Genomic DNA, 13,050 nt, shown 5'->3' with positions numbered 1-13,050 from the left:
AAATGTTCCTTTACTGCCTTAGGAAGCATTTTCTTTCCTGTGGAAATATTGTGAATTTATATCCTTCATTTGAATTTTCTGGACCATTAGAACAAAAATATTGCTAACTGCCAAAGTGATGACCCTGTACTTTTGTTTTTTTTTTAAATATATATTCACATTTAAACCATGTATGGTGAGGTGGAAGTATCATTTTTTTATTGGCAACCAAGACCATTTTCTGGTTAGTTTAGGTGACTTCTTTAAAGTCAGCATAGAAGTGGAGACTGAGGGAATCAAACTCAGAACTTTAACACAAAGCTTGCTAGCAGCTCAAGACACTTAACCCTCCATGCTGTACTTCCTAACTTTTGAAAAAAAGCGTGTTAAATATTTATTTTGTAATTTTACTAAATTTAAATATTTAGGGAATGCATTTCAACATACCATCTCTGGGACTTCCAACCTCATGAAATGTTGCTCTTTTCTGTCATGCATAAGCAGCAAAACTCCCCATGTGACAAGTGCAAAATGGCTTTTTCTGATGGAGTAGTAGAATGATTGTGTCATGGTTTATCAGACAGTACCAAAAAATGAATACTTCAAGCATTTTTGGAAAAATAGTTTTGTCAAACTTATTAGATATAATTATTTACATGAAGAGATGGGGCATAACTTTATTAATGTCTAGTATTTTGATGTAAAATGGATAAAATATATATTTAATTAGAAGACATCATGAATGCACCAGCAGTCATATTTCACACACACACACACACAAACACACACACACACACACACACACACAGAGGCACTTTTAACTATCTCGGCAATATGTTTAACAACTGTTGAAAGGAATATTTATGTTAAAATATGACATCAAATAAATGATAATTTTACCTAAACTCATTAATTGTAATATGCATGCATGTACAACTACAAATGTTCATTTTATAAATGAAATAAGGCTGAAAATGGCATGAGTTGCAGACTACTATACTTGTAGAAGCTTGTAGGCATATCTCTCAACTTCTAAGTGCATGAAATCTGGATAAAGACCCAAAATCTGGGATAGATTTTAAATATTGGTCGTATAACTTAAATAAGTTTCTAGCCTAACAGACTTTACATTAGTATACATTCACTGAAGGATATGAAGTCTGAAACTAAAATGTATGTCACTATTTAGTTACTTCAGTCCTCAATGGCTCGTTGGAAAACAACAGATTTTATGAGGAACAGACCAAAAATATGAAGCAGAAATGTTCTGTGAAAATCTGAACAGTTAAGAGGTATGTTGTAAGGTGCTTTTGGCTCATGCCACTTGCATGATACATATTCCTTCATGGTGTATTGCTTAACATTAAATATTTCAGGAAAAATATGTTTAATGCATTTTAAGCAGTCCTTGCTCACTTGATATCTCTCTGGAATACCATTAAGCTTCGTGCCGCACACAGCTTATACTTCTCAAAACTTTCTAACTTTTGTTTAGATATTTGGCACCTTTTAGCAGTTTTAGCACTATATTTTGAACTTCAATTATGTTAATTTTATGTTCACACAGATGCTGGCCAAGAAGCTGTAGTCTCCATTTCTGACAACTAAGATTTGTCAGCCTGTATTCCTATCCAAATATAAAAAGTTCAATAAGAACTACAGTGATCAGATGCTAAGGTATAAGGTATGTGAAAGCATGGATTAAGTAACTGTCTGGAAATGCTGAGACTGTGACAACAGTGATGACAAATCTAAGTTCCAAAAGGCAATTAGTCAACTTCCAAATATATATACCCCTTCATTGCTTTTGTTTTAGCCCCCTAGTCAACAGGTATTTAGTGGGAAGATACTCCAGTAAGTACTGTATCAACTAAGAAGAGTTCAAGGCTGCCAGACTGGAAACTTGCCCTCCGTGAGGGCCTGCATGAATCCCAACGTATATAACTGATGGTCACCCTTAAAAAAGCGTTGGATGATAAATTAAGTTTTTTCCAAAGTTCAGTAATCCAAAATAGAAGAAGAAAATCACAACAACACAAAACCCAGATATGTGGAGGCATTTAACTTTAACCTGCCCAAGGAACAAGGACCTCCGAAGCTGAAACACAAACAAACACCAGTCACAACCAAAGTGACACATCGCTCACAACACCACTGTGCCACCCAACAACAGCCCCTAAGGCAAAACAACATACCCAACACTTTAGTCATAGGTGACTCTATAGTCAGGCATACTGATGTCCCACTCACCAGGCTGAGCAAGGAGAAAATTACAGTCAGCTGCCTGTCGGGTGCCAGGATCCACCACATAAAGCATGCACTCAAGTCACTCCACAGCAAGTACAAATACAACTTTGTCATTGTCCATGTTGGAGTGAATGACTTGAGACGTACCTCCCTGGACTACATGAAAAGAGACATAGAAGAGCTCTCGGATCATGTGGCTCAGGCAGGTATGACCCTAGCTCTGAGTAGCATCCTGCCTTTGCCCAGAAAGATACCACAGTATAAGGACAAAATGTTTGACTTCAACAATTTGCTAAGCTTCTGGTGTCATTCAAAGGAGATCCAGTATCTGTCTGCCTGGGACGACATGATCGACAAACCATGATGCTTTGCTAGAGATGGTCTGCACCTGTCACCCCTGGGATTCAGGTTACTGGCTAAAGCTCTTGCCACCTCTATAGTGCCTTTTTTAGGCAAGGTTCAAAGGACAAAACCACCACCATAACAGATACAAGCATGCAAAATCTGAAGGTAATGCTTCTCAATGTTAGAAGTCTAAACCTCAAAATGCACTCTCTCGAGGCACTCCTAAAAATGGAGAACATCAACATCTGTGCAGTAACTGAGACCTGGTTCAAGACTCCAGAGAGCATCCCTGCAATACCAGGCTACAATTCTTACCACACTTTTCGGCCACCAAACCAAGACTGAAACACTAAAGGTGGAGGAGTGTCCATATTCACCAAGGATAGTCAAGCCTCCAGGCTAGTTGCCCGACACAATGCATCTGAAATTCTCCAGGTGCAACTAACACTAGGTAAGACTGAAATCCAAATTGTAGCTTGCTACAGGTCCCCCACCATGCCCCAAGATTCTCACTACACCTTTCTAAACATACTGGAAAAGATTAAGATACAACCAAACACCCCTAATACTGGATGATTTCAACTACCCTGCCATTAACTGGGAAAACTACTCTGGTACCAACACCTTTTGCCAACGGTTCTTGGAATTCATAAATTCCAATGGCCTGGATCAACTAATCCATTGTCCCACCAGAGGCTCCAATATCCTAGACCTGGTCATTACCAACATGGAAAATAGATGCTCCACACTAGTGGTCACCCCCTCATTGGTCAGGTCTGACCATAAGCAAATCGCATTGACATCCACATCCCACCCCCACCCCTCAGTAAAGAAACCTTCATAAAAACTTCTCCAAAGCCAATTTCATGCTACTTAAGTCAGAAGTGACAAACATCATGGCACCCATGCAGACTGGAGCTGATAGTTTGACTGCTGAATCCTACACTAAGGCACTGTACGAGCACATCCACTCGTGCATGAATCGTGCCATCCCAAATAGAACCAAGATGCTCTCCTCCAAAAAAAGGAAGCCAATCTGGTGGTCCCTGCCATAAACAAACTATACAATAGAAGGAGGAAACTGTTGCAGAAAAGAGGAAAATCCCAGGATGCAAAAAACTCCCTTACCAGCCTCAGTAAGAAACTGAGATCCCTCATAAAATCCTCCAAAGCTAGTTACGAAAATAAAACTGCCAAAGATTCCAAAGACAACCACAAGGCATTCTATAGCTATGTTAAGAATCTAAATGGCAGTTCTCAGATCTGCTTTGAGCTATAACAGAATGGTATTAAATATACTGATCCCAAGGATATTGCCAATATCCTGGCAGATTGATTTAGTGCCAACTTCACCCCCTCTCACCCCCTAAAGGGCCCATCTCAATACCAAAAGATTGCCAAATTCCGGTAATCACGGCCACACAGGTAGAACCGCATTCTCCAAAGCTAAGAATACAGCCTCCATGGGACCAGATGACATCCTGGGCTGTGTACTACATGAACTCCAAAATGAACTGGCACCTCACCTAAGTGTCATGTTTAATCAGAGCCTCACCTCAGGCTTTGTGCCCACTGAGTGGCGCACAGCTACAGTTATCCCACTCCACAAGGGAGGATCCACCTTGGATCCCATGGACTACCGTCCCATCAGTCTGATCAGCCTGATCTGCAAGGGCATGGAACGCATTATCATGGAACTTATAAACAAAGACATTGGCAACCTTCAAACACTGGACCCCACCCAGTTTGGGTTCGTGAAGGGCCGATCTTGTCTCCTGAATCTGACTGACTTCTTTGAATCAGTCTCCAGAGCTGTGGACGAGGGTAAGGCAGTCCACACAGCCTATCTGGACCTCTCCAACGCCTTCAACACCATCTCCCACTCTGGAATCATAGATAAACTTACTAAGCTGGGCATAAATCCCTACATCACTCGATGGGTTGCCAACTGACTTAATGACAGAACCCAGACTGTAAAAGTAGCCGACTCCAAATCAAGCTCCAGACAAGTGACAAGTGGAGCACCTCATGGTTCAGTTCTGGGACCGCTCTTGTTTGGCATCTACTTCTCTGAAGTACAGGCCAACACTAAGGGACTCTGGCTAATAAAGTGTGCAGATGACTGCAAACTGGGAGCCATTATTGAATCCTCAAATGATGTGGATATTCTACAAAAGGGCCTTACAGAAACAGATGCTTGGTGCCAGAGCCATGGGCACAAGCTTAATGCCAAGAAATGTATAGTTATCCCCTTTGGGAAAAACCATGTACCCATGAATTACCACATAGGTGGCAGTACACTAAACACTGAAAGTGTGATGAGAGACTTAGGGACACAGGTGGGCAGTGGTCTCACCTTCAATAACCACATCGCCACAACAGTCAGGAAATCCTTCTATGTGGCACACTTCATCACTAAGGGCTTTTCATCCAGAAAAAAGGAAGTCATTGTCCAACTGTACTCATCCCTCATTAGACCCATTATAGAGTACAACGCCCCATTTGGTATGTACCTCACAAGACATCTGCAACAGCTGAAAAGGCTGCAGAAATACCTCACTAAAAGAATCACAGGCCTAAAGCAGATGCCCTATGCTGACCATCTAAAAAACTCCAGCTATACTCTGTCACATATCGTCTACTCAGAGGCGATCTCTGCTTAACATACAAGCCCATGTCAAACCCTGAGCTGTTTTACATGCTCCACTTAAAGAAATCCCAATTCCTCAGAGCCACACGTTCCAGGGATCTAAACCTTGTCATCGCAATGAACAAAACATGCTTGAGGGATAGGTTCCTGACTCAGAGACTCCCCATACTCTGGATAGACTGCCCATACATATCAAGCAGATCACCTCCTTGACCCTCTTCAAAAAGAACCTTGACGATTGGATGGGAGAAAGGAAATTCACCCCGGGGATCATGTCAGTCGCCTTGCTAGACAGGGGTCCAGGGAAGCAAATATCGTGGGAAGAAATATCCGGGGAATTGTTTGGCTAGGCTTGCATAGGCTCTAGGGCCGATAGCCTAGTACCAACCTATGAAGCTATAATTCTTTATTAAAACACTGTAAAAACTTCTTCATGATAATCATTATTAAAACACACTGAAACTTTCTTTACACAAGTAAAGCTTTTGCATTAAGGCTTCATCAGGCAGATATCTGTATAAGTTACTCAACTGAATTTGAAAAGGAAAAAATAGTCACATGACAGTTAATAGATTATTACACTGCTTATTTAGTTCTCATAACAGAGGTTTTAAAGTTACCATTCCATTTAATCCAGGTGCAATATGTGCTCTAAGTCTTAAAATTCATTTCATTCCCTCACTCTCAGTTGTGTACTATTCACCTCCATGCCATGGTTCACGTATTATATTTAAAATCATAAATTTAAAAGTATGTGTGTCATCAGTTTCATGTATATGTTTGTAAAGTGCACTAGTGACAACATGTCTACTGATATCTGAAATTTGGCTACCAATTTTCTCTTTTAATTTCCTGTTTGTCATACCGAAATAATATGCCGAATATTGTGTGCATTTTGCCAAATATACTAAATGCCGAGAATCACAAATACCATATGCATTGAGTGTAAACTCACTACCATGTACTGGGTGAACAAAAGGTTTGGCTGCATAAATGTAGGGACAGAAGACACATTTGTTATATCCGAATGTCCCTTTCTTGGTGCTATGAAAAAAATCTGGCAATTTTAGATTGTTCTTTATAATACAGTTTATTTTTCAAATGTGATATTCTCTTATATCCAGAAACAGGTCTGTCAGGTATAACTTGTGCTGTTAAGCAGATTATGCATAAATATTGGTCAATTCTTACAGACAGTCCCCAATTCAGAAATGTTATACAGATATCTGACTGGTGAAGCCTTGGTACAAAAGTTTTACTTGTGTAAAGGAAGTTTCAATGTGTTTTAATAAGGATTATTGAGAAGAAGTTTTTATAGTTTCTCTATTTTTTATCACTGAAGGGATGGTGATTAACATATGGAGCATGTGAGAACATTTATCCAGTTCTCCAGGCGGAAGAATCTAAAAAAACCTACATTCTCCTCTACTAAATAAATGCCTTTTGAAGAGTCTTTTGGTACAAAGCAAATTATAAAAGATAAAAAGCCAAGTTTCAGCAGCAAGAAATCCTGCAGATGTGACTGAAGTTCAGATCCTCACACAGACCAGGATTTCTGCTTTCTACTCCACTACTGTTTAAAGGAAAGCGAAAATACTTTAACATACTGCAGTTCTTATCAGTCTGTTCAATGTAGCTTGTAAAATAGGTAAACAATATTGCCCAAAAGACAGGACATTATAGAGACATAATAGACCGCCCATGAATTGTTGTATTAAAATTATATTTTATTCATGTCTCTCTTGTCTATTTTTATTAAGAAAAAGTACTTTATTTCCTTGTTTCTTATAGTGGAATAATTTACATATTGTACTTTAAAGATAACAGTAAATAAATATATGCATTTAACTGGTGATCTGCATGAGAGAAACAAAGAAAGGGGAAAAGTGTGTGTGTGTGTGTGTGTGTGTGTCTGTGTGGGTGTGTATTTTAAACTATTTCCATAGGTTCATAGGTAAGTACTTGGCTAGCTTCCCTTGTCGGACATTTTAAGGCTAGCCAGTTTCCCTTTTTGAGCTTGAGATAACCTATCCCTTTTAGTTATAGATTTGCCTTACCCATCCCATAGTCAAAAATTATATATCACCTCAATAAAAATAACTGGGATCATACCATAGATAATTCGAGGGGACCTATTCATGAGATAAAACAATTAAAGGCTACAGCTGTCCATTAATAGTACAGGGGGCAGTCCTGGGGGAAATTTCTGTTACTGTTACAGAAGAGGTTTAGATCCCAAGACTAAGTATTTCTGATACCATTTGACTTGCTGATGCGCAGTAAATACATCAGTAATGGGAAGGAGGATGCCCCGTATGCCAGACACAGGTCACCTCTTAGCAGTTTGTAGGATAGAGAGTATAGTGACAGGGCTTTGTGTCAGTCTGTTAGGTCTTGTATCCTTTTCATAAGGTACCTCTGTGGGCATTCCAGTTGTTGCATGTGTCTGTGCAGATACATGCCAAAGGGGGCATTATATTCAATGACTGACCTAATGACAGCAGGGTAAAGTGGGACAATGACATCCCTAGATCTAGAGACAATCCCTTTGTTTATAGGCTGTGCAATATAGAAGGACTTTTCTTACAACAATATGCACATGTTGGTCAAAAGTTAGATTACTATCCACATAAGTTCACAAATCCTGAACAACTGGGTCAACTCTTAGGCCATATTGTCAATGTGGTAGTTCCCTGGGGTCGATGACTTCCCAAAGGATACAATAATGCATTTTTGGGCATTTAGTTTCAGACCATGATTTTCACACCAGCTATTTATTTGAGACAAATCATCCTGCAGGATTGCTAAGTCATCTGGGGATTCAATACCTACTCGTAGATTGCAGTCATCTGCAAACTTTGAAAGAGCCATTTGGTATTGGCTTTTACTTCAGAAAAGTAGATGCTAAACAGGACAGGTCCCAGCACAGAACCCTGGGGGACTCCACTGGTGAGTGGTCTCTTTGTGGAGGTAACTTCCCCTAGTTTGATTATCTGTGTCCTATCTGAGAGCCAGTTGGCAATCCAACATGTTACATAGGAGTTTATTCCCAATTTAGTCAGCTTTTATACTATGCCTGAGTGGGGAATTGTGTCAGAAGCTTGGGCCAGGTGGTTGAGGTATGCATTGTGGATTGTTTTTCATTCATCCTTTGCTTTGGTGATTTTTTTTTTTTACAAAAATCCACCAGGATGAGTAAGGATGACCTGCCCTTGACCAATCTAAAGTGAGATGGATCTAGTGTTTGGAGTTTCCCTATGTCCTGGTTGATTAATTCCATGATGTCTTTCCATGGCTTTGCATATGAGGCTGGTCAGACTTATGGAGCTTTAATTGCCTGGGTCTGTGGAAGGTCCTCCCTTATGCAGGGGAATTACTGTATCTATTCTCCATTCACTTGATACAAAGCCTGTATGAAGGCTGAGACTGAACAGTATTGTTAAAGGTATGGCTAAATCATGCAATTTAAAATGCATCCAGAGATATTGTCAGGGCCCATCAATACAGTGTTTTTAATGTCTGATAACACTTTTAGGACTTGGTCCTGTGTGATTGCTGGATGTGAGCCAGTTTCAGGTGTATCTTGAGAAAGCAGTATTTGGCACTGTAGTACTCAGCTGACTGCTGCTGTCACTTTATGCTTTGCATTTTATCAGATGAAACATACTTTAGCAACCAGAATTTCACAGAATGTCCAGATTTTTGACTCATAGTTTTGGTCTCTAGTATTCCTCATAAAATATGTGCTTTTCTGGCAAATAATTGAGATCTGAGATGTCACATAAAATGGTTGTTCTGCATTGTCTGGCTTTAAAACATGATATCCTTCTTCCTCATGCATATTCAGCTAGTGTCTACTGCCATAGGTATCAGCCTAAACTTGTTATAACTTTAGAAGGGATTGATGGCAAAGCAAGCAGCTAACTGTTCCACAACATGCATGGTTAATAGTCCTTTAAAAATTCATTATGGGGAACTACAGAGTATACCTTATCCATGAATACTAGCTGCCTTGTGCTGACATTATCGAGAATATCACAGCAATTCCACAGACTTATAATGAAAAAGGTTCTAGATATAATGTTGAAATGCTAGATTAAATGAGAAAACATAATTAAACATAATTGTTGCTGAACTCACATGTATATCCTTATATTTATGAAGACATAGTACATGTTGAAACCTGACTATGTGGATCTAATGTGTTTTATTGTAATTGGGAAGACTACAACAAGACCATGCTAAGCCTAATTATCTCCCAATTACTTTTGGCTTTGTCCAGAATTCTTAAACTAATTGGTTGAGAGGTATACTATACTGCACGAGTTGAAAAGTTCCTCGTTTTGAGACTTGAAAAGTCCAATTTCAGAATTCTTGCAATTCCACATTGAGTCTGCTAGTGTCACATGTTCAATGTTAAGATTTTTTTAACTGCTAGCCATATTAGTAATAATGCAGTAAACTAATTCATAAAAAGAACTTGTTGTATGCTGCATAAGGTAACGTGTTTGATTTTAACTACCCAGTAATTTTCCTAGTTGAAGTTTTGTTGTAATCTGTTTGTATATTAGTATTCCACATTTTGTCCATTTCTTCCTCATTATGAGATGTAGTATTCCATATTTTGGAGATGGAAAATTGATAGTTATAGGAGTTGAAAAAAATCAAACTAGTCTCCCTCTTTATTTTCACTCTGTAGACATGCATGCTTCTGTTTTCTTCAGCTGTACAGCCTGGATTTCTGCTTCAAAGTGGCATTATTTACAAGTTGCTCACTAAATGTTTTCTCTGTAAGTGGAAAAAAAACATGTCTTGGTCAGTATATATTATCAAACCATAGAAAACAGCATTAGCAGTACTAATATCATTGTGAGTGCACACACTCAAGGCATAGCTATCAGCTGTCTGTAACTCTTAATTATAGTCATTATATATTAAGTATAATTCACCACCTTTCCCTAAAAAAAGCCCCAGTGTTAGGAGGGGTTAAGCGGGACAGAGCTATAATCCAAGTCAAATTCAGAGACAGTTGAGAGGCATCACTGTGGTGAATTACTGAGGATTTCAATCAGAAAATAATGCCACAAATGACATTTTCATACGTTTTATTGCTCATGAAATGCACGTTGATGCAAAACCTGTTAACTTTTTAAGGGTTAGTCCCCTCATTATTTGTGGCTTTGTTAACAACTGTTGAACAAACTAGAGGTCAAATGCTGCGCATTACTACCGAGTTTCATCATGTAGAACTCGGTTGATTCCCCCATTTACCATTTGTCTGGAGTGTGATTGAGCACTATGCTCGCGCGTGGATCATCAAAACCGGAATTTACACCTTCTGGCTTTACGCAGTTAACAAATAAATAAAATTACCTGAATTAAGTGCTGCTAAGAGCACGTGTTTATATCCCAGTGTCGTCTTCAGTATAGGGATGGAGGAATTTACGCATTAATTTAACTTTGATTCTTAACTACCCATCTGCTATCTTAGAAATTTTATTTCATATTGATTTATGACCCTTGCCCTCTGACACTGATCCCATGAGACCTTCATTGATTATCGATATCCTCCAGTGTTCGTGTAACTTTTGACAGGGTCTGGCTTCAGCACAGTTGTATAAGAAAAGTTCAAAAGAGTATTAGTTTTCTCGAAACTGAAAACTACATATTAGACATTCAGACAGCGTAAAATAATGATCTGTTACTGTAACCTGGATGGTACCCATGTTGATGCAGTTTGAAGTAATTAATAAAGGTGAACATACTGTGTACATCTTAATAAGGAAAGTTCCTCTTTTTCAGCCTTACCCATTTCGCGCCCCACACAGTTCCCATTGAAAGGGTCTGTTACTACCATTCATTGTAAATGAATGAATAACTATCTATATTAAATACTACTGAATTATACTAATTCAAAAACTGGGTTTATTAACAGAATTTAACCGTGCTGGCTGCGAGCTTCCTAGCCGGGTTGATAGTTAAATGTGCCATATTATGGGAGGTTGTGATCCACACTTTGGAGACACTGAGTTGAGAGCTGTGTTATCGTGGAGCATAGAGATGGAGGGCTTTATGGGTGGGAATGGGATTGTTGTGAAGTAGATCTGCCGTACGTGCTGCAGCCATCATAAGCCTTGCTGTCTACCTTGCCTCTGCACACATGTGATCCGGCTAACGAGTACCGCCCACCCCCACCCCTCTTTATTGTGGTGGCAGGAGTAACGGTGATAGTAGCACAGGACAAACAGTGGAGACCAGCGACGCATCCGTTTACCCTGACTTTCAGCTTGTGTTACATCCTCGGAGCATGTTTATCTCCCTCTCACGTACCAAGGATCTTGTCCTCCAGCAGTGTCTGTGGGATGTGCTGCTTACAGTTTTTGTACTGGAATGGACCGGATGGTAATTCAGCTAGGCTGCAGCAGTAGTACCCTGTACTTGATTGTGTTGTCCCTCCATTTCTTCAGGATTTTACCGATCCAGTGGCTGCATTGTGGGGTGAGTGCCTTTATAATTCTCTGCACACATCCCGCTCGTATCATTCATCCCTTGTTCTCCGTTTACATGTAGTTTAGCTCTGTTACTTCAAGTGTTTTGGGCACTGCACGTCTCGAAAATGGCTCCATTATGATAAAATAAGAGTCGTTTTGTGTTACAAAGAAGCCGCGAATACATTAGCATTTGAAATGCTGTCTTTGTTTGGAATACGCTTCAGTATGTTAACTATACTCTATGAAGGTCTTGCCTTTCCCCACTCCGTTGTCTCCGCGACGCATACAGTTTACATTTTATTTGGGGAAATGGTGTTTATTTAATTGGACAATTTATGGAGGAAAACAGTCGAAATAAGCAGCGCGGTGCGCCATGTGAGCAGATTGCTGCTTTCCTTTCCATTCAACGAGCGTGGTGGTAGTTGTGGTGGGGTTTGCCGCTGCAGACCCCCTAACACATTTGTATGCCAAACGCACATACAGAGAGGAACCCTTTGTTGTGGGGTAATCGGTGTATGCCCATTGCCTACCCACAGACCTACACATATATATGTGTGTGTGTGTGGTGGTAGGAATTAAAATGCCCAAATAGATATGATTTTTAACAAAACAATGACGCCCATTTCATTTTTTTTCCCTACTTTGCTCAGTGTTTAATGTACGTGCACTGATTGCATGTGTATGAAGATATCAGGCAGGTAAAGTGAATGACTAGCTTTGAACCTGTTATCTACATAATCGAGCATGGAGCCTAAATAAATGGGGACAGCTGTCCCAAATTAGGGGAATATTTATATTTAAGAAGCACCCAGTTTAAAAGTTCTGCATAGAATAGATATTTGGCATGCATTCTGTGAGAGAAGTCTATTATTCAAATATTGTCTTTAGTTTGTCTCTAAAACGCTGCCTTTTCCCCAAAATATCATAGACAATAGGAGGGATAGATTAAAATTCTGAACTGCACCTGGAACATTTAATGCATGAGCAAAGTCTTGTCTTCTGCTGTTTGTGGACAAATGTTGATTGTTCTGTGTATGAAAAAACAGGTTATGTGAAGCTGACCAGTAACATTACTTAAAATACATAAAAACTCACACTGAAGCTACATTTTATACAATTGTGTTTGCCATTAAGAAAATGATAAGCTGGTACTATTTTAAAACTAGCTCACATCAGTCTGAGCAGCTGTTTTGCAGGAAAAAGGTGTGCATCCTCTTCATCTTTTGTAATGAAATCTAGAAATGTGGTGTGACTTGGGCTACTGGACAATTCTTTTGCAATGAAGGCTAGAGAGGAGACGTATTCTTACAAGCACATTGTAGCATTACTTTTAAATTA

The 13,050-nt window shown here is 39.4% G+C and overlaps 1 protein-coding gene across 1 annotated transcript in view; it reads left to right on the top strand.

Moving 5' to 3' along the window:
• Nucleotides 1-11,301: 11,301 nt before the first annotated feature.
• LOC122801251 (beta-galactoside alpha-2,6-sialyltransferase 1-like) overlaps nucleotides 11,302-13,050 on the top strand; it is a 1,163,740-nt gene continuing 1,161,991 nt past the window's right edge. The window contains exon 1 of the mRNA XM_044070803.1: nucleotides 11,302-11,719. The gene's annotated coding sequence lies outside the window, so the exon portion shown is untranslated. The remainder of the gene's footprint in view (nucleotides 11,720-13,050) is intronic.

The sequence above is a fragment of the Protopterus annectens genome, chromosome 4.part1 (genome assembly GCF_019279795.1).
Source record: "Protopterus annectens isolate FY-2018-M chromosome 4.part1, PAN1.0, whole genome shotgun sequence".
Classification (NCBI taxonomy): Eukaryota; Metazoa; Chordata; order Ceratodontiformes; family Protopteridae; genus Protopterus; species Protopterus annectens.
This window is presented reverse-complemented; position numbering and strand designations above follow the sequence as displayed.